Consider the following 23611-nt stretch of genomic DNA (forward strand, 5'->3'; position numbering starts at 1 on the left):
CTGCGACAGAGCCTGGACTCGAACCCAGAATCTCTAGTGGCAGAGCCTTAGACCACTGCACCACTCGGGAGGCCTCATTATCAAATTTAAGAGAAACTTCAGGTCTGTGATTACAGCTCAACCACCAGACAATCTACATCCGGATCTCTCACTGCACATTCCTTTTTAATTGAAATGAAATGCTGACTGAGAAGAACAGAAATGAGAAAAAAGCTGTGCATGCTGTAATGCCGCAGCCAAGAAAAGAATATAAAGTGGCACTTTTCTATGGAAAAGCACTTGATGCCGTTGCCAGAGACTGGAGATCAAATATAACGTCTGGAGTTATGTTATGTATGCCGGTAATTGGTGTCTGTGCCTGTAAATTCTGTCTATACACCATCAGCCCTTTCCCTCCGCTAAAAATGTTTAATCTTTAATTCAATTTTTTGGGGCCGTGATCCTTCGCTTCAAAGCATCCAGAAGATAATTTTTCCACCCTCCGCAATGTTGGTTTCATTTTACAGGAACAATTTTTTTCCCTAGATTGCAATCACAGGAGACCGGCTCTCTTTTTCATGAACCTTCCTGCCATTACGGGAAAAACCTCCCCTCATTTAAAATATTACCGACAAGTGTAATGGGTGAAATACGTTAAAAGCTCTTATATAGGGCTCAAGACTTCCCGGGGTGGATGAGGAGGATGAGGTGAGGCAATAAAAGGAAACGTGTCTTGATGAAATTGTAGAAATGTTCTGAGGAGAATAGCAGCTTTCTCCTGAGATAGATATATAGATAAAGAGAGGTTCCAGGCAGGTTGACATGGAACAAGCAGTTAACAATGGCCGGGCTGTGAAGATGAAGATCCGTCGGGGAGAAGAATCAGAGGTATACAGTTTAATGGCTGTGATAGAAAACTGAGGATGGATCAACAACATTGTAGTTACTCCACAATACTAATCTGATTGACAGAGTGAAAAGAAGGAATATTGTACAGAATAAAAATATTCCAAAACATGCTTCCTAATTGCAACAAGGCTCTAAAAAAATACTGTCAAAAATTTGTCAAATCAACTAACTTTTTGTCCTGAATAGAAGGTGTTATGTTTGGGGCAAATCCAATACAACACATTACTGAGTACCACTCTTCATATTTTCAAGCATAGTGGTGGCTGCATCATGTTTTGTGTATGCTTGTAATTGTTCAGGACTGGGGAGCTAAACATAGGCTAAATCCTAGAGGAAAACCTGGTTCAGTCGGTATCCACCAGACACTGGGAGATGAATTCACCTTTCAGCAGGACAATAACCTAAATCACAAGGCCAAATCTACACTGGAGTTGCTTACCAAGAAGACAGGAATGTTCTTGAGTGGCCGAGTTAGAGTTTGACTTAAATCTGCTGGAAAATCTATGGAAAGACCTGAAAATGGCTGTGAAGCAATTATCAACAACCAATTTGACAGAGCTTGAAGAATTTTGAAAAGAATAATGGGCAAATGTTTCTCTTAGAGACTTACCCAGAAAGACTCACAGCTGTAATCGCTGCCAAAGGTGATTCTAACATGTATTGACTCAGGGGGTTGAATACTAATCTAATCAAGATATATTAGTGTTTTATTTTTCAATTTGTTTTTCAAAATGTTATAATTTTTCATCCACTTTGACATACCAGAGTATTTTTTGTAGATCGTTGACAAAAAAATGACAATTCAAACAATTTTAATCTCACTGTAACAAAATGTGGAAAAAGTCAAGGGGTGTGAATACTTTCTGAAGGCACTACATGTATGTCCTAGACATGATGTCTACTATGGGTAGTATAGAAGTCTACTATGGACAGTGTGGATTGCCAGAGGGTATGGAGAGAAGTGGCAAGGACACAGGTTTTAATAAGCACATGCTTATTAAAATATATGAATTATTTGCACCATTCTCAATAAGATTCATGGCCTGATATTCTATCTGACTGCAAAATAGGTAGACTACCCCCATATGCCATGGAACATCCTACAATCAATACATGCACAAATACACACCAAGACACACACCAAAATCTAAAATCATCTACCGTCTCTTTTCTGTGCCTTTTGAAAGCGAGGTGAGGATACTTTTTACAGTCATTACATCCAGCCTTATCTCAGTGAGTCTGCACTAGGCTGCCATTGACAACTGCTTCTAATCTCGCCCCCTCACAACAAGCAGCTCTGAAAGCGACACTGCCTTTCTTCCCAATTCCTCAGACATGTAGCCAGACATATATTCATCTGTCACTCATTGCCTGTATTAATGGGGAGATGACACACACACACGCGGCAAAAAGATGAGCCATATTTCACACATATTTCACACTGATTTAAACCTGCCTTTATCACACAAGAGGGATTGGTAGTTTTTGAATATTAAGGCAGACACAAGACAGAGGGAGGGAAGCATCTGTCTGATATAGCCTACTAGGACAACGGGAATTGAAAAGTAGCACATCGTTTTTCCTCTACGGTAATATGTTTCCTTGAGCTAAGAGATATGAAACTCACATCATATGTCACTAAGTGAAGCGTAAAGTATTTTTTCCTGGTGTTCGACCTATAAAGTAAAAAGCCTATAGAGCAACTGGTGTAATCTGGTCTGTTATCTCTCCCAGTCTGCTTTCAGGAACCAGGCCGGGTCGTCGGTTGGACCACTAGGCGAATGGTGATGGATAATGTTAGACCTTATCTCCATCTAGGAGGTCAATAATCACTGAGAGTTGACATAGCAGTATATAAGCACTGGTCTGTTAGCATGAGCAGAGCCACTTTACTGCCTGGCCCTCGAGCCATCAGTCCTCTGTCCCCTTCCCAGGGACTCTGCTTTCAAAACAAACCAGGACAAGGAAATTGGTTTAGGCTAACCTTCCCTCCTCAAACGCTTGGGTTACATCCTTAATGCATTTTTTTGCCTTTTTCCCAGTCGGAGTAGAAACGGGAACGGGAGGGAGGCCCTTTTGTCAAAATTCTAGATATGCCACAGAGAGTCGGCTGCCATGCCGCAGGTCATTTCAGGCCAGTCAATCCCTCCCTCCCCATCAAGCAGACCAACATTGAGTACCACTCTACATTTGTACATGTATACACACACTCATATACACTCAGTGGCCAGTTTATTAGGTACACCCATCTAGTAGGGGGTCGTACCCCCCATTGCCTCCAGAACATCCTGAATTATTCGGGGCATGGCGTTCAATCGTGGCTCAATTGGTATCAAGGGACCTAACGTGTGACAGGAAAACATTCCCTACACCAGTACACCACCGCCACCAGCCTGTACCGTTGACACCAGGCAGGATGGGTCCATGGACTCATGCTGCTTACGCCAAATCCTGACTCTGCCATCAGCATGGCGCAACAAGAACCGGGCTTCGTCGGACCAGACAATGTTTTTCCACTCCTCGATTGTCCAGTATTGATGATTGAGTGCCCACTGGAGCTGCTTCTTCTTGTTTTTAGCTGATAGGAGTGGAACCCGTTGCGGTCGTCTCCTACAATAGCCCATCCATGACAAGTATTGACGAGTTGTGCGTTCCGAGATGCCATTCTACACACCACTGTTGTACTGTGCTGTTATTTGCCTGTTTGTGGCCCGCCTGTTAGCTTGCACGATTTTTGCAATTTTCCTTCAATCTCTCTCATCAACGAGCTGTTTTTGCCCACAGGACTGCCACTGACTGGATGTTTTTTCTTTGTCGCACCAATCTCTGTAAACCCTAGACACTCGTGCATGAAAATCCCAAGAGAGTGAGCTTTTCTGAGATACTGTATCCGGCGCACCAAGCACAGACGATCATACCACGCTCAAAGTCGTTTAGGTCACTCGTTTTGCCCATTCTAACGTTCAATCGAACAGTAACTGAATGTCCCGATGCCAGTCTGCCTTCTTTATATAACAAGCCATGGCCACGTGACTCACTGTCTGTAGGAGAGATACATTTTTTGTGAATAGGGTGGTGTAGCTAATGAACCAGCGACTGAGTGTACGTACACAAACATATATGCAAAATACACACACAGGTAGGCTTGTGCGGCATCCAGATTGCCATACCTTCATACCGATCTTGTGCCATACCGGGATATTCAATAATACCGGCACTGAACACAAGGGGCACTATTGATTTTGGAAGAAGCTAACCACAAATGCAGAGGATTTAGCACATTTTAGACAGTTAACTTTTTACTTATAAAATATCTAGCTGGCAAACATTTAGTTGTGAATTCTATGATGTAATTAGATCACCTGGCGCATGCTGCACAACAGTGAGCGACTCACAAGACTCCGGTCTCTCGTGTTGTGTGCTACAAACACCACGTGACTGGGTACTACCGGGAAAATGATGTGACAGGTGAAATGAAGAATGCAATCTTCTTTATCTCCTAACATATTGCACAAGATGACCGCAGGTATTTACTTAAAAAGTAGCTAGAAATATTCACATTTATAAAACAACTTCAAATAAATAGTTTAAACGGTATTGACGGTATTGAAAAACCATCCTGTGGCTATTTCCAAATACCCCGGATTACTGTACATACGGTATACCACCCAAGCCTACACACAGGACTGTGTTGTTAATGTTTCCTTGCGTTGGTAAGGGGTTAGAGATCTCTCATCTGCTCACTGTCATGGCTGACATAGAGTGAAACTGTAAATGCCATGAGAACTACAATATAACATGCAAACGTTGGCAAAACAACTGCTTATCCTTTTGATCAAATCATTTGATATGACGCTGGTCCAGATAGTGGTTTGATCTGGTTTGCAGTAATATTGAGGTTGGCTTTCATGAGGATCCCCTGTTAAAAGCCAGGCGATAGATTTCAGCTGTTTTACAATGGAAAATAAGGGAAATCCTCTCAATATTCCAACCTGATTCCAGTTCTCTCAGAAGTCTTGCAGTGGAGCCATGCACCCCAGACAAACCCCGAAATAAAAACTCTGAATATCAAACCCTAGCTTTAATTGTTCTCACTAATCATCTCCATAGTCATGGAGGCACGACAGACATCAGCAACGACTTAATTCCAACCCAGAGCTACTTTGGCTGGGATTATATTTTTCCTTTTGTTACTTTGTTGTGCACCACACTGGGAGTGAGGAGAGATGGGGAGAGAAATAAGAGGGAGAGAAACAGGAGGAGGATAGAGTGACAGGGAGAAGAGAGACAGAGAAATTAGAGAGCCAGACAGCCGGGGGGAGGGGAAATCGAGGGGGGAGAGAAATTGCCCCGCTGCGTCTTTAAGAGGAATCACATCAGGAAAGCACTGAGGAAATCACCAGGAAGGCCTGCATTAAAATGTGTCTGACCCCTGATGGACTCACGACTGCAGCCCAGAGCAATCTGCCTGCCTGCCCGGCTGGAGAAATATGGTCAGAGGATTGTGCCACTGAAACGCTCCATCAAGACCATCCTGTCAGGTACGCACTGAGACAGACTACAGCCCAAACCTCTCTTCCCTTCCTCTCTCCCGCCCTCCTTTCCTCCTCCACTCTAGGGTCGTGTTGAACTGCTCCAGAGTGGGGGCCTAATGATAGTCTCTCTAGTCTAGGGGGACATAAGATGGGCCCAGACTTCAAAAGCCAGCAGGGTGACAGACAGCAGGGAAGTCTCTCTCTCGCCCCCCCACCCTAGACTCAACCCAGGCCCACTGGCCCAGGAGGGGTTTCTAATTGCATTTCACAAGGACTGAACTAAATAAGGGCCTTGTTCTGCCTACAGTAGCCACCCTGCTGGGGGGTGGAGAGACGGGAGGAGGGGGAAGGGGGGGGGGGGGGTGAAGGGAGAGATTTGAGCCTCCTCTGTGTGTGACAGAAAGCTTTAACATGTCAAGCTCCACAGAGACAGGGGTAGGATAGCAACTCCGCCCCAACCTCCCCTATGGTAATGGTAGAACATGGGAGACTGAACAAGAGAAAGAATGTGTGTGTGTTTGAGAAGGTTAGAGAAAAGCGGGAGAGATTTAATCCGCAAAATGCCCCATCCCCCTTGTGGCAGGCAGAGCAGGCAGACAGGCAGTTCCCCCGCCAGAGCCCCTGGTTGTGACCTACATGGTGGGGTGTTTGTGGGGCAGGGACTAGGGAGGATGGTGGGGTGTTTGTGGGCAGGGACTAGGGAGGATGGTGGGGTGTTTGTGGGGCAGGGACTAGGGAGGATGGTGGGGTGTTTGTGGGGCAGAGACTAGGGAGGATGGTGGGGTGTTTGTGGGCAGGGACTAGGGAGGATGGTGGGGTGTTTGTGGGGCAGGGACTAGGGAGGATGGTGGGGTGTTTGTGGGGCAGGGACTAGGGAGGATGGTGGGGTGTTTGTGGGGCAGGGACTAGGGAGGATGGTGGGGTGTTTGTGGGCAGGGACTAGGGAGGATGGTGGGGTGTTTGTGGGGCAGGGACTAGGGAGGATGGTGGGGTGTTTGTGGGCAGGGACTACGGAGGATGGTGGGGTGTTTGTGGGCAGGGACTAGGGAGGATGGTGGGGTGTTTGTGGGGCAGGGACTAGGGAGGATGGTGGGGTGTTTGTGGGGCAGAGACTAGGGAGGATGGTGGGGTGTTTGTGGGCAGGGACTAGGGAGGATGGTGGGGTGTTTGTGGGCAGGGACTAGGGAGGATGGTGGGGTGTTTGTGGGGCAGGGACTAGGGAGGATGGTGGGGTGTTTGTGGGGCAGGGACTAGGGAGGATGGTGGGGTGTTTGTGGGCAGGGACTAGGGAGGATGGTGGGGTGTTTGTGGGGCAGGGACTAGGGAGGATGGTGGGGTGTTTGTGGGCAGGGACTAGGGAGGATGGTGGGGTGTTTGTGGAGGGGCAGGGAGGATGGTGGGGTGTTTGTGGGGCAGGGACTAGGGAGGATGGTGGGGTGTTTGTGGGGCAGGGACTAGGGAGGATGGTGGGGTGTTTGTGGGGCAGAGACTAGGGAGGATGGTGGGGTGTTTGTGGGCAGGGACTAGGGAGGATGGTGGGGTGTTTGTGGGCAGGGACTAGGGAGGATGGTGGGGTGTTTGTGGGGCAGGGACTAGGGAGGATGGTGGGGTGTTTGTGGGGCAGGGACTAGGGAGGATGGTGGGGTGTTTGTGGGCAGGGACTAGGGAGGATGGTGGGGTGTTTGTGGAGGGGCAGGGAGGATGGTGGGGTGTTTGTGGGGCAGGGACTAGGGAGGATGGTGGGGTGTTTGTGGGGCAGGGACTAGGGAGGATGGTGGGGTATTTGTGGGGCAGAGACTAGGGAGGATGGTGGGGTGTTTGTGGGCAGGGACTAGGGAGGATGGTGGGGTGTTTGTGGGCAGGGACTAGGGAGGATGGTGGGGTGTTTGTGGGGCAGGGACTAGGGAGGATGGTGGGGTGTTTGTGGGGCAGGGACTAGGGAGGATGGTGGGGTGTTTGTGGGCAGGGACTAGGGAGGATGGTGGGGTGTTTGTGGGGCAGGGACTAGGGAGGATGGTGGGGTGTTTGTGGGCAGGGACTAGGGAGGATGGTGGGGTGTTTGTGGAGGGGCAGGGAGGGCAGGGCCATAGGAGGTCTGTGGACAAGCAGGGAGCCTCCACTCCACTTTGAAGCTCTCTGCATTTCAATATTTCATGAGCCTCATCTCATCTCCAGCCCCTCTCATCGGATGTGTGCTTTTAGCTAGACAGTGAGCAGCGATCGTATACCCCATCACAGTAGCTACCATAGATCTGAGGAAACAGAAACACTCTGTTCCTGCTCTGTGTACCCAGTCAGTCTCTGGGCTTTGGGCTTTTGCATATCTAAGGGACGATCTCGTTAAATGCTTGTAGCAATTACAACAATTAGAGATAAGCTAAGTGTGTCAAAGCCCTGGCGGAGACAACACCATGTTTACAATGATTAACATGCAGTGTTATCGGTGGGGATGGTAATCAGGCAGCCAGCTAGAGCCTGACGCTCCACAAAATCACAGGGGCTTTATCTGTCACTATCAATGTGAGGGCAGGCGTGAGGCAAGCTGCAGGAAACGCAAACATGGTGGGAAATAAATGGCGGCCATACTTGTCAGCATTGTCACGTCTACAGCTGGTTTCAAATGATGCCATTTCCTCATTCAAGTTAATTCAAACTTCATCCAGGTACAGTATAATGACTTGGTCAGGTCACATGGTCAGGAAAACTACTGGCCCTAATGATGGAGTATTCTGCACATAATATGATATCATGTAATAAATATGTAAAAGCACTGTAATAAGACTTAATATTCAAATACAACTGATCCGCATTTCTATCAAGCACTATCAATGGGGTCAATGGGAGTGTGTGTGGCGTCTGCCGGTACATTTCCATGAGGCTGCATCGTGTTGGCACACTCTGGCCTCTCCAGCCCTCTCTATGTCCTCCGCTGTGACCGTGACATAAGGCCTGGTTGTCTGGGGCTCTGGGCTGTAATAGAGATGCCTTTGAGAGGGGCCTCCATCTGGCAGACCGTGGGCCCTGTGGGCCGGGCAGGCCTGCATTCCATGCTATCCTCCACAAATTCACACCACGCCAGCCGGAGACCTAAATGTCCACATTGTGAGTCTGAGACCCACTCACTGCCTGCACTCCCTGCCTGAGAGAGAGGCTGAGAGAGAGGCTGAGAGAGACAGGACATTCACCACGTTGGGGTTATTTGAGTGGAGGATCCCAAAGCACAGACGTACTCAGTGTGTTCTCTTCTCTCTGCTCACTCATAGTGTGTGTGTCTGTGTATGTGTGTCTATGTCTATGTCTGTTAGGTTTGTATAAGTGTGTATGTTTCTTTAGTGTTCATTATGTTGAATGAGAGTCTGTTTATGTCCTGTTTTGCATTTGAAAGTACCTGTGGAGAGGAGCTGGCATAGGAGAGGATGTGTGTGAATTTGAGAGCATGTATTAGTGTTTGCCAGCCAGTCTGCCTAGCTTTTTTGTGTTTGTGTGTGTGCTTGCCTATGTCTGTCTGTTAAGGTCCAGATCTCAGTAGGGCTGTGCTGAGGGCTGGCACCGAGCACGAAGAGCCAAGTGGCACATCATTTAGCACTAAGTCCAATAATCAGTGGCTGTCTCAGCTGGGCTTAGCATGCACTCTGCTTACTAACATGGCCTCAACAAGAGGATCTGGGACTGCTGCTGCACGCGCCCGGCCCAACTCAGACAGACAGGGTCTGTAAGAGGATTTCACACTGGCAAACAGGGACAGCCTGCGCTGCTCCCTCCGCTCACCCAGGGAGAGACCAGACAGCTGCACCTCCTCACACACATCGCTGTGGATGCACGCACGCACGCGCATGTGCACACGCGCGCACACACACACACACACACACACACACACACACACACACACACACACACACACACACACACACACACACACACACACACACACACACACACACACACACACACACACACACACACACACACACACACACACACACTGGCTATCCCCCCAAATCCCTGCATCGGGGGACAATATCAATTGAGCGAGCTCAGGGATAATCCTTCCAGGAAACCTGATAAAGCAGCTGGGTCGGAGTGCCAGGCCGATTTGACGGTGGCTAAGACACAGAGAGACACAGAGGAGACTAGCAAGCCCGCCGCGGAGCTGGCTGGGTGGACCAACAATAATATCATACGATGTTCTATCATGCAATAATACGCAGGGAGATTTGATGGGTTCTCTAACCTCAAATGCTCCACTCACAGGGTTAGGACAACATGAAAGATAAACATTGTACAGCAGCATCTGAAAGACAGAAAGTGAATGATGTTTTTCCTGGAGCACTACTTGGCTTGCATGACGATACTGCTATTACTGAGGATATCACATGAGAACATACATATAAAAAATACCAAATATTTTGCACTCCAAGATTTAAGAGAAGACTGGTGGTTATGAGAGACAGTATAAATCAATGCGAGAATTCTTCTGATGCACACTGTACGTGTTGCTATGACAAAGGCCCAGTTTACAGGCCCACAGAGACAAACACCCTCCCCCCCCACACACACAGAGACAAACACCCCCCCCACGCACGCACGCACGCACGCACGCACGCACGCACGCACGCACGCACGCACGCACGTACGCACGCACGCACACACACACACACACACACACACACACACACACACACACACACACACAGGAGAAAAAGGCCCTGGTCCACTGGGAGATACAGAGCAGTAGGGAGAGACAGGAAGAGAGGAAGGGGCATTTCAACACGCAGATGAAGACATCCCTGAGCAGCAGCAGTAGTTTAAAGCTGGTGCAACAGCACAACAAGGTCTCTGGGGTGTTGCGTTCCATCCTCTCCCCGTCGCTGTTGAGTTCCTCCTGTGACACGGAGGTAAACAGTTTGTTGTGGGAACAGCTTTGGATTCTCCTCAATAAAGGCCCATAGACAATGCAATCAGCCACAGCGCGCTCGGGAGATCCAAACAAGCCAGGGAGTTAGCAACGTTAGAGCCCGTTTAATTGAGTCTGTTCACAGATGCCGCCTCTGGCATGGTTCTGGGAGAGGGAGAAAGGGGTCTTACACACACATGTACGTGCACACACATATTTGTGGTCTTCTCTGGCGTGGACTGATTAGTGTGCTCTGATGACCACATTGTGGTGTGACGGAGGAATGCTGTTGGCTACCCTTCAGGAAGTCTTTTGTGGACTGGACCAATGGAGAGGGAGCCTGCCAACTCCCACCCAGGCCTAATGATACAGTATTGGATTAGAATAAGGGCTCTCAGTCACGCTCTGTTGGAGTTTGAACTATGACCTCAGTGATGCAGAGTGTACAGTACAGCTATCTTTGACTCATGCTGTGGTTCAAGTAATGCTTTTGTGGGTACAGTACAGTAGCACCTGACACTGCTAATGAATTTGCTTATAAAGCTGCACACACACACACACACACACACACACACACACACACACACACACACACACACACACACACACACACACACACACACACACACACACACACACACACACACATTTACTGCTAGACGGGTGAGGTGACTGGAGGTGACTGAGGTGTCAAAACAACATCTTGGTTTCTCTCCACTTTGCCAATGGGGTGTTGCTTTGTTCTCGTTCCCCGAGAAGTATCCTATCTGGTTTACTCTGCATATCCCTGATGCATTTTTCACCAGTTACTTCTAAAAAACACTGTGTTCCCCGGCATTAAAAAGCAATTTAGCACTCGTAGGATTAAAAGCTCATGTTAAATTGAAGGCTACACTTGGCACGGGCATGAAATATTTAGCAGCTTCTTATATTTACCAAGACTGAAGCTGAGCGCTGCACACCACACAGCATTTAAAAGACTGAAGCTGAGCGCTGCACACCACACAGCATTTAAAAGACTGAAGCTGAGCGCTGCACACCACACAGCATTTAAAAGACTGAAGCTGAGCGCTGCACACCACACAGCATTTAAAAGACTGAAGCTGAGCGCTGCACACCACACAGCATTTAAAAGACTGAAGCTGAGCGCTGCACACCACACAGCATTTAAAAGACTGAAGCTGAGCGCTGCACACCACACAGCATTTAAAAGACTGAAGCTGAGCGCTGCACACCACACAGCATTTAAAAGACAACACGGATTATTTTATCTGACTACAGCAGAGCTGAGGTTGGATGCCTGATGCCTCATTTAGGAATAAACCTTTACATGCTTTTACAAACATTACCCCCAGCCAAAAATAGGTTATGTAACAGGTGTCTTTTTACAGGTTCTCTCTTAAAATCCCACGAGTAAATTATTCATATACAGTACATTGCAGTGTACAATTATCCATCATTTAATTTTTATCTGAACTAGTTTTTTCCCAAATATTTTCATGATTTGCCCCTGAAAAAAAGTGCCTTCGTCCCTCCTTCAGTGTTCCCCCAAAGCTAGGAGACCATTCATGCTCATATACAAATCAGAAAAATAAACACTGAATGTATCATCCATGGGATGCCTCTTACTGTCAATTCAATTCAATTCAAACGGTTTTATTGGCATGGGAAACATATGTTTGCCAAAGCAAGTGAAATACATAATAAACAAAAGTGAAATAAACAATAAAAACAGTAAACATTACACTCACAAACGTTTCAAAGGAATAGAGACATTTTAAATGTCATGTTATGGATATGTACAGCGTTGTAACGATGTGCAAATACGTCTCTTCCACCTCTCCTCCCCCTGTCTAGTGTGTCACTCACCCCTGTCGAGGGGGAGGGGAAGGGAGAGACTGTGGGCATTCTCTCCCCTGTCTGCTCCCCTGTCTGCTCCCTTGTCTTCTCCCCTGTCTGCTCCCCTGTCTGCTCCCCTGTCTGCTCCCCTGTCTGCTCCCCTGTCTGCTCCCCTGTCTGCTCCCCTGTCTGCTCCCTTGTCTTCTCCCCTGAAATGTGAACACATTCTGGGCTGCAGCCATCTGTGAGGACGTCTGGCTAAATATGAATACTGGTGCTTGTCGTCCCACTGGGTTCCTGAAAGTGGCAGACTAGAAAACCCGTTTGGGTTGGCTGTGATACCAGAACGAGCACCCTGATGCGGTGCTCCCCTCCCCCTAACCACCCGCCAACCCACTACCGTCCCAAGTGGACTTGCCTGCACACATCCAGCTGAGACACCACGATGGGCCAGACCACACAGAAAGACAGGGGGGAGGGAAGTAGCTTTTTACTGGACTGTAGGCTCTCATTTAAGCATAATGATGGGCAATATAATGATGGCTATAATTGCTAATGAATCCATTTCCTGGCTGATCATCAGCCAAGGATCATCATCATAATGATGTGTAAGGTTCTCCTCCCAATCCACCTACATACACAACTCTAAACATGGTCCCAAAAATATGACACACTAAAAGTCTAGAAAGACTACACTACACATGCCTTTTCAGGACGTAGTAGCCAATCACAAAGGTAAACCATGTACTTCCTCTCTTCTGTGTTAGATGCCGTCACTGGGAGCGTCACTCCACGCTACGTGGGTCACGCTCCTCCACCACAACAGAAGGCCAGATTAGCCCTGTGTTCCACCAGGGGACCCAGGGGACCCTCCCACCCCAGGGGAGCTTGCATGTAGCCTACGTGTGAGAGATGCATGGAGGGGTCCATACTCCACAGGGGACACACAGGAGCATGGCACATCTTGCCCCCCCTCCCTCTGTCTCTCTCCGTCTCTCTGTCTCTCTGTCTCTCTCCGTCTCTCTCTGTCTCTCTGTCTCTCTCTCTCTCTCTCTCTCTCTCTCTCTCTCTCTCTCTCTCTCTCTCTCTCTCTCTCTCTCTCTCTCTCTCTCTCTCTCTCTCTCTCTCCGTCTCTCTGTCTCTCTGTCTCTCTCTCCCTCCATCTCTCTCTGTCTCTCTCCGTCTCTCTGTCTCTCTGTCTCTCTCTCTCCGTCTCTCTCTGTCTCTCTCCTCTCTCTCTCTCTCTCTCTCTCTCCCTCTCCGTCTCTCTGTCTCTCTCTCTCTCTCTCTCTCCGTCTCTCTGTCTCTCTCTCCGTCTCTGTCTCTCTCCGTCTCTCTCTGTCTCTCTCCTCTCTCTCTCTCTCTCTCTCTCCCTCTCTCTCCGTCTCTCTGTCTCTCTCTCTCCGTCTCCCTCCCTCCATCTCTCTCTGTCTCTCTCTCTCTCCCAGGGCTTGTTATTTCAGTGTGGTAGCTAGCTGCCTGCCTGGTGATGTGTTACTCAGGGACAGATGAAGGTGACTGCCGCCCCGTAGTACAGCAACTTCATGACTGATAATAATGTGCCGGATCAGTGCATCTATTACCATACTGCCTTGTGCCCACGCACTAGCCTGCTGCATAATGCACGCGCACTTACTCAAATGGGACATTTCTACTCCTTCCTGGAAGGTAACAGACATTTTATCATAGGCATAAATGCAAAACCACACTACTAATTTCTCTTATCTAGCGTTGCATTAAAAAAAGAGTAGTTCTTCTGAAAATGGATATTCAGTACATTGGCAATGGCTTTGTGTTGAGCTAGACAGGGCTGCCTGTATGACCTCATCCTCTTGATGTGGCTTATTTATATTAGCCTCCTAGGTGGTTGGACACACATTGCCGTGCATACACACCCTGGGTGCTGGACGAGATGTGTAGGCTACGTGACGTCCATACTGATGAGTCCTGTGGGCTTTATGTAAATCAGCCTGCTACATTTCCCTGTGTGAAGTAGGAATTTAACCACTCTTGAACCAGGTTATGTACAAAAAATGATGTCCTCCAAAGGCTTTGTATGGCTGAACCCTCAGTGCACTAAACCAAAAAACACACGGGTGTATAAGAGCTTAGGTGGGAGAAGGACAGGAGGAGGGAGATAGAACATGAAGCTGTACAGTACTACAGTATGTCATGTACGGTATAGATACTATGTGACCCTCCACATCCACCGGCAGGGCCTAACGGCGAGTCTACAACCCACCAGCACCCCACTCTCAGTGGAGTGAGACATCCCCCCCCACCCCCAGGACCAGGAGCACTGAGGCCTGTTATCATCCCCTCTCAGCACTGATAGCCATCATTGGGCTAATGTAGCTCACAGAGCAGATGACCCCCTATCCACCTCCACCTCCCCACCCCTCCACCTCTATTTTTCTCTCAGTCTGAGTGACACACCAAAGAGTCTCTTGTTCTCCTCTGAAGCACCCTCCTGTTTTAACAAAACCCAGTAAGAAGCGTCCCCTGCCCGCTCACTACAATGGCCAGCCTATGTGAGAGAGAGTAGAGTCTCTCCACAGTTTTTTCAGCATCCCACCGTCTCTCCTTTTTTCCTGTCTACTCCAGGTTTTTATGGCTGCCGATCGATGCCGGGGCCCCGTGTCAATCCTAACAAGTGTTTACTTGTGTTTTCTCCGGCACCTGACAGAAGAGGCCCTTGGGAGCCTAGTTTTGGAGAGGGGGGACCTGCTATCTCCCTCCCACGCTAAAGGTCAGCACTAAGCACCTGGCAGGGAGCCAGTGTGTGTGTGTATGTGGGCTGTTCCCTGTTTAGACGGGGGGGGGGGGGGGGGGCTGGGCTAGTGGAAGCTCTTCAATAAGGTCCCATGACAAAACTTGAGAGGGGCACAGGGTCTGGCCTCGCCTCTATAGCCTGATCCTCTATAGCCTGATCCTCCATAGCCTGGTCCTCTATTTCTGATCCTCTATAGCCTGATCCTCTATAGCCTGATCCTCCATAGCCTGATCCTCTATAGCCTGGTCCTCTATAGCCTGATCCTCTATAGCCTGATCCTCCATAGCCTGGTCCTCTATAGCCTGATCCTCCATAGCCTGGTCCTCCATAGCCTGGTCCTCTATAGCCTGATCCTCTATAGCCTGATCCTCCATAGCCTGGTCCTCTATAGCCTGATCCTCTATAGCCTGGTCATCTATAGCCTGATCCTCTATAGCCTGATCCTCTATAGTCTGATCCTCTATAGTCTGATCCTCTATAGTCTGATCCTCTATAGCCTGATCCTCTATAGCCTGATCCTCTATAGCCTGGTCCTCTATAGCCTGGTCATCTATAGCCTGACCCTCTATAGTCTGATCCTCTATAGCCTGATCTTCTATAGTCTGATCCTCTATAGCCTGATCCTCTATAGCCTGATCCTCTATAGCCTGATCCTCTATAGCCTGAGCCTCTATAGCCTGGTCCTCTATAGCCTGATCCTCTATAGTCTGATCCTCTATAGCCTGATCCTCTATAGCCTGATCTTCTATAGCCTGAGCCTATAGCCTGATCCTCTATAGCCTGATCCTCTATAGCCTGATCCTCTATAGCCTGATCCTCTATAGCCTGAGCCTCTATAGCCTGGTCCTCTATAGCCTGATCCTCTATAGTCTGATCCTCTATAGCCTGATCCTCTATAGTCTGATCCTCTATAGCCTGATCCTCTATAGTCTGATCTTCTATAGCCTGAGCCTATAGCCTGATCCTCCATAGCCTGGTCCTCTATAGCCTGGTCCTCTATAGTCTGATCCTCTATAGCCTGATCCTCTATAGCCTGATCTTCTATAGCCTGAGCCTATAGCCTGATCCTCCATAGCCTGGTCCTCTATAGCCTGATCCTCTATAGTCTGATCCTCTATAGCCTGATCCTCTATAGCCTGATCTTCTATAGCCTGAGCCTATAGCCTGATCCTCCATAGCCTGGTCCTCTATAGCCTGGTCCTCTATAGCCTGATCCTCTATAGCCTGATCCTCTATAGCCTGATCTTCTATAGCCTAATGACTGATCATTATAGTCATTACTGCTGTTCTCACATTACAGCCAAGGTCAGGTCATACTGCTCTATACACTGCTTCATCGTCTTATTCATACCAAGGACATTCAAGAGCTATTGTTCTAGAACGTTTGGAAATACATGTATGGAAATACTTGAAGAATGTCAAGAGCACTAACATGGCTCCATACAGTGTGAGAGATATTTCTGTAGAATATACAGAGGAAATAAAATGGATTCCTGATAAAAACATTTTCTTCCCCCAATCACTGTATAAAATTGCTAGCTCTTTTTCCAGATGAAAAATCTAAATAAACTGTACTGTGAAAGGGCATGACTGTTAACAGAGTGTACAGTCTGCGATAGAAGTTGTGAATTGCAGAGCAAGAGCTAGGAATTATCCCACAGCCTGCTAGCTAGGTTATCAAGAGGCTCGTGTTCATTCAACAGGGCCCACTTTACCAGCGCTGGGGCACACTTCACTTCTCTTCCCTCCAGGGCCAAGCGCAGATCTCAATCTCACAAGAAAAAAAGCAACAAATAAAACCCCTTGTGATTAAAGATAAAACTTTAAAACAACAAGCGCTGGCAGGACAGGGAGAAGAGAAAAAGTCCAAAACAAATACCCCCCAACAACCCCCTTCCCTCAGCTGGAAGCAATTAACTTTCCATTTAGAGGGATGACAAATTGATCAGGCCAGAGAAATGGCACCTCGCTCCCAAATCTAAAAGTAAACACACACACACACACACACACACACACACACACACACACACACACACACACACACACACACACACACACACACACACACACACACACACACACACACACACACACACACACACACACACACACACACACACACACACGGCAGTAGCAGCATATCTCCAATCTTCAGGCTGTGAGGGCCTGCTGGGCCTAAATAAAGGCCTCAGTCCTAGGGAGGAGAGAACAGCACAGCACCTCCCTTCACTAAGTCATTACTGTACTGCTTGGCAATGGCTGCAGTGAGAATGTCTCTTCTTCTATCGGAAAAAGAGAGTAGGGGCGGAGGACGAGGAGGGAAGAGGAGGTGGGAGGACGAGGAGGGAAGAGGAGGTGGGAGGACGAGGAGGAGGTGGGAGGAGGAGGTGGGAGGGAGCCGCACGTCATTAGGAATTGAAATAACGACGGTGAATTGCAGAGCAGAAATGATTTGATTAGTGCTTTCAGGTCTATAAAAGGAAACTGGAAGTGTACCAAATGGCTGCCGAGCCGAGAGAGTTAGCTAGGTGCGATAAAGCTCTTAATTGCTGTAACTGCACCTAGAGACTTGATGATTTGTGACATCTTATCCAGCGCCGCTGCGCTAACACTAATAACTGTTAATTAACTGTAGCAAGGATGCCGGGGATGAAAAGCCAAGCAGCACAGTCTAGTGTGTGCTTCCAGATTAAAGGGAAAGTAGTCTGGGGGGATTTGACAAGACGGCATGAAGATGTTAGGGGGGGGGGGGGGGGGGGGGGTTGTGTGCGTGTGTAGAGTGCTGGGGTTCAGGATTCTGGCTGTTCTAACACACACACGCAAACACGCACGCACACACACTATTACGGAGCTATTGTTTTCAGATTGATCCGGATGGCTGTGTAAATCTGTTAACTTAATTGGTCCACCAAGACAAAACAAAGTAAATGTTCCATTCGGATAAGCCAGCATTTTGAATTTTCAAAGCAGATGTGCACAGATGTCGTTTTCCCGTTCAGACCCTAGCAAACTGGCCATCAAGCTCTTTAGCACGATGACAGGGAAACGCACGTTGTTCAATACTTACCTAATTAACAGCAGAGTGCTCAGCGGATGGTGGATCAATGTCTTTCCTCTCCCTCTTGTGCAACGGGGCATGTTGACAATTATAGATATTTCACCATGGAGAACTGTGTCATGTCTCTGCACTTTGTGACAACTGCAGATGATTGATTGATTGATTTTAACATGCTGATACCATGCGTACGGCCAGCAGAGCAGATTCACACAGATGAATGATTGATTGATTTTAACATGCTGATACCATGCGTACGGCCAGCAGAGCAGATCCACACAGATGAATGATTGATTGATTTTAACATGCTGATACCATGCGTACGGCCAGCAGAGCAGATCCACACAGATGAATGATTGATTGATTTTAACATGCTGATACCATGCGTACGGCCAGCAGAGCAGATCCACACAGATGAATGATTGATTGATTTTAACATGCTGATACCATGCGTACGGCCAGCAGAGCAGATTCACACAGATGAATGATTGATTGATTTTAACATGCTGATACCATGCGTACGGCCAGCAGAGCAGATCCACACAGATGAATGATTGATTGATTTTAACATGCTGATACCATGCGTACGGCCAGCAGAGCAGATCCACACAGATGAATGATTGATTGATTTTAACATGCTGATACCATGCGTACGGCCAGCAGAGCAGATTCACACAGATGAATGCATATATGACATTATAATGCTCTTGGATAAATCCCAAGGGATGAATGGATGATACCATTATGAATCTTTCCTTTCAGCTGGTCGTAACTCTCATCACAACACTTCAACAGGCCATCTGTCGATGACAGACGATGCCTCTTTCATTTCTGTGTTATGTGCGCGAGCAGGTCTATGGTTGGAGGTTGAACCATATTAATAATGCATTGAGCTTTTGACTTCAAATAAAATGAAAAAGTGAATTTGTGTACATTAAAACCATCCTGATAACAATGTTGCTATGATTGTCATATAGCGATCAACTGAATTCTACAGTATATTTACGTTAGGGTCAAGGAAGATTTTGTTTTTCTTCTCTGTACTCAAATTAAAATGTTCATGAATTTATCAGCCTTGTCTAGAGAGCCAGAAAGGTCCCACTTGTGATTATTGTGCCTCCAGGGCCACATGTCTGGAGTGCTCACTGTATTACTGACTGGAACAAAGAGAGAGATGTGTGGCCCTAGCCCCAGACTAGATCAACTAAGAGCGCCATCAGATGTCATGTCACAGATGCTGGAGGGGGCGGGATGGTGTGTGTGTGCATGTGTGTGTGTGAAACCGGCCGCGGGGACAGACAGGACAGACACATTGAGGTGGTTCCTCGGGCTCTGCAGCACGTCTCCTGTAATAGCCTTTCATTTGGACGTGACATGCCTCTCTCCAACCCCCCTCCCCTCCTCCCTCCCTCTGCAGAGCCAGCCATCACAGGGGGGACTTGGAGACATCCCATGTTAAATCCTGGGAGCGATCAAGGTTACCCATTCTGACATGCACATTCACATGTTCAATGGAGTCCTCTCCAGTCTATTAGGTTGCAGGATACAGTAGCTCGGTCTACAGAGTGAGCGTGCTTCGCTTGGCTGCATGGCAGGACATGGAGGAAATAGACTGACTGACAGGCAGGTACGCAGGCAGGCAAAGTCACTCATTGGTATTCTATAGGGGGTGCTCATCATTATACAAAGCAGCTATGAAGGACACGGAAGGGATGTGCATACTCTTACTGCCTGTTGATGATAAAATGAGAGTGTTCTTGGTTGGATCCAAGACAAGACACCTTTAGGACCTGAAGCTCAGTTTGGGTCCAACAAAACCTTTCCCTGTGTCTAATATTAACAACTTCACTGTGGGGGTCTTCAACTTTTACAGTTATTGTCAGTTCCTTTCTAACGTCGGCCATTAGGCCATGCAATGAAATGAATTGTGCAAATGTAAGACTACTGTCCCTGTGCTTGGTGTTCTTTACAGAGTAAGAAGAACTGAATAATCTTAAAGGGTGAAACAGGGGTCTAGTTTTGACAGTTCTGTGTTAACTGAGAGCTGTTTAATCCCCGTACAGCAGACTTTCTGACAGCCTTTTCTATTTAAGTGTAATCTGGAGTGTTTGTACACAGTGTTGAACAACTGGCTGGCGTGCGACATGCGTGCGCCCGCTGGCTGCTTTCATTCCTGAGATCCGTCTGACGGTTTGACAGATGATTGGAGCTAGCGCTCGGCCTTTCTGCCACGTCCCTCGCTCTGAGAGATGGGAGATTATTTGTTACAAAGCCAATTAAGGGAGGCTTAATGAAGACATGCAACATCTATCTGCCTCTCTTTGTGCTTCTCTGAAGGGCCTTAATTCAAGTGAGGGGATGTCAAATTGGCTCAGTTGAACGTATCAAAGGCAGGATTTAAAAAACACAGAAAAACAAGTGATTTGTATGAAGTAGAGATAGACGTCAAAACATGTGTACGAGGTGTCTTGCTGTTGCCTCATTAACTTCACTGTAAGCCTGACAGCCTCATGAGTCATTCAACAACAATACTGTCCTTAAATCTGCATTCTATAATGTTGGTGACAGTTGAGAGCAGGTGCACAAATCTGTCATGAATGACGACAATGCTACATTTTAAAACTCCATGGGATTTCTGTGGCAAATATTTTCCTAAAGAATCAAGTGAAAAAAAGCAATGGTTGCCAGTCTTGGCTTTTTTTCAAGAGCCAATGCCTCTTTCATGTACCAGGGACAACTCTGACAAAACTAAAATAGGAGCTGTCATACCCAGTGTTCTAAAAGACAGCCTATACATGACACAGCGGTTCTGGTCTAACATTGTCTGTTGAACAGGATCCGGTAGTCAATAAATCTCTCTTTCTCACCTCCAGCCTCTTTCCGTCAGATAGAATGTCTGCCCTATGACCTCCCTGTATGGCTTGTGACCTGGGCTTTACTGCCACTCGCCCCCCCCCCCCCCCCCCCCCCAACCTACAGGCTGCTAACCTCTTGATGAGTAGAGGTGAGAGGGGCCGGGGTAAGGGAGGTTAGGTTAGGGGAGGCCAGGAACACCTGCTGCCCTGCAGGATGCCTACTTCCCTTAACTACCAGTTACAACAAAGACAAGTGGAGAGAAAAAAGATGCTGTCAATCCCTCTGTTGTGAAAGCAGCAGCAACAGTGCATATGGATTCCACCATTAGCAGCATGAAGCCAATTAACTAGCTGGTTGGGAACACGTAAAGTAAACCAGGCACTGACGTGAGAAATGTTCTACCAACAGCAGCTAAAATTACAGCTGAAATGACTAAAAGCTGTGGAGCACTGGTTCTAATCCTAGCCTCTGTCAGTTGAAACTCAGAAAAGTAGACCTGAAAAAAATGGGGCTCAAAAAAAAGTAGACATTCCTGCTAACAACACGTCATGCCAAGCAAGTGTAAGTCTGGCTCGACGAGCTAGGGCACACTTTTTATCTTCTGTTTTATAAGTGCGTAATGAGAGAGACCACAATGGAAAAACAAACCATTTATTTTCCCCCCAACAACTAAGTGGAAACATATGGCTCTGTTTTGAGCTAATCCTAACATCTGGACAGTATAGGGGAATCACAGTCAAATGATGGTACGATGGACCGTAGTGAACCACATGGAACTCTGACGGAACCCCTCGCATGCCCCGACAGAACCCTGTTTAATGGAAACACACGTTTGGAACATGGTCTCCTCTGTGTCCCTTCGTGTTTCCCTCCCTTTTTTCCAAGGATAATTGCTAATCAAAAGAGAATTGTCGGTGGAGCTCCGAGCACGATTCTGTTCTGAGCAGTAATCGATGGCAGCTGTGAACTTGACTACACAAAAACAGCTGGATCGAGTGGCCCAGAAATTCCTGTGAAAAACTCTGTCCAATACTAGGTGGGTGAAGTTGCGAACGAATTAGGCTTGGAGTGGATTGTCTCTTGTCTGTTGAGGCTGGAGGCTCCTTTGGGGTGCTGTTGCCATGACGGAATAAACACAGAAAGGTTTGGCTTTTATCGCTGAACAACATTTAGCATAAGTTACAAAGATTTGAAAACTGAGGTGAGACGGCCTAAAGAGACTGTTTTCCTTGTGTTAATACACTGTGCCTATGGTGATGAAACCTCCTGATAACCAACAAGGAGGCTATAAGCTTTGTTTAATAGCCTTTGGCTCGTCTCCATCTCCTCTCCAAGCCACAACAAAGAGCTCTTGTCTTATCAGACGATGCAGGATGAGGTAAAGAAGCACACCACCACCTGAGGCCTGTGTGTTTTGGCTGGGGATTTAGCTGGGGATTTAGCTAGGGATTTAGAGTCTTACACTAAGCCACACCACCCCTCTCTTCCTCCCTCTTTATCCCTCTTTATCTCTCTCTCTCTCTCTGGATTGGGGTCTGCAATGCATTCAGCTGAGCACACGAACACGAACACACACACACACACACACACACACACACACACACACACACACACACACACACACACACACACACACACACACACACACACACACACACACACACACACACACACACACACACACACACACACACACACACACACAGCAAATGGATCTCTGAAAGCCAATAAATAAAGTTTTACAAGATCAGATACCGTGTTTATTAACTTACAAATAGTATCCTGCTTGGAATAATTCAGGAGCCATGGTTTATGATCTATGTCTTAATGGCTGGATGGGGTAGGTTAGGGAGGTCAGTGCAAGCAAAGGGACAGAAGATTTGTGCACGTGCCCCCAAGGTGCAATTATGTATTTTAATGCTGGGAGGAGATAAGAGGCTGAACACAGGCTACACATGTCCTCTGGGAGAGGTGGAGGGGGTGGAGCTGACTCCCCCTGCTCCCTCCTGTCAAATCATATTACGCCAGAGGGCTGTAGCCATGCTAATGTATTCCTGAGCACTCCTCTGGGACAGGGGAGCTGTAGTCATAACAACCCTGTCAGCCACTCCCCTCGGAGCCTAGCTGCAGCTCTCCAGCCCTAGAGCCAGGAGTCTCACCTGAGAGCCCCTCCCCTCGGTCTTTGCTGCAGTCCTAGAGCCAGTCTTTCCCCAGAGAGGTGGGTCCCGCCCCCTGGCAAGGCCCGCTGGAGACTAATGATGCCATTGTGAGCTGCATGGGCACCTTGATGAGTGGTTAGTTAGCAGGGTACAGTCAGATTAGGCTGCCATGGCGATATCACTTGTTTAGGTATAATCCACGTCAGGTAGGGAGTGGTGGAGGTCCTACCCTTATCCCTTAGGCCTGGAGTGATCACTTATCAGGCCCTGACAGCCCCACTCTCTCCAGTGCCAATCCAACTCCCTAACCCTAAGAGAGGACTGGTGCTGGTCACTCTGGGTGGATGCTACAGGCAGGCCTGTCTCTTTGTAGTTAAAGAAGAGGCAGTAGGATGCTAGCCGACAGCCCCACCCAAGAAGACTTGAGATTGATACTAATAATAAGAGAGTAGAGAGTAGAATGCGGGGAAGAAAATCTTTAAAAGTCTCTGGAAAAGATGGAAGGAACAAAATTACAAAATTAATTGAGCCATTAAGCCCCCCATCGTCAGACAATACAGGAGCGGTTTTCCTTCAATGGGGCATGTATGTGTGTTACAAGTACAAGTACTC

This window comes from Salvelinus namaycush, chromosome 3 (assembly GCF_016432855.1).
Source record: "Salvelinus namaycush isolate Seneca chromosome 3, SaNama_1.0, whole genome shotgun sequence".
Classification (NCBI taxonomy): domain Eukaryota; kingdom Metazoa; phylum Chordata; class Actinopteri; order Salmoniformes; family Salmonidae; genus Salvelinus; species Salvelinus namaycush.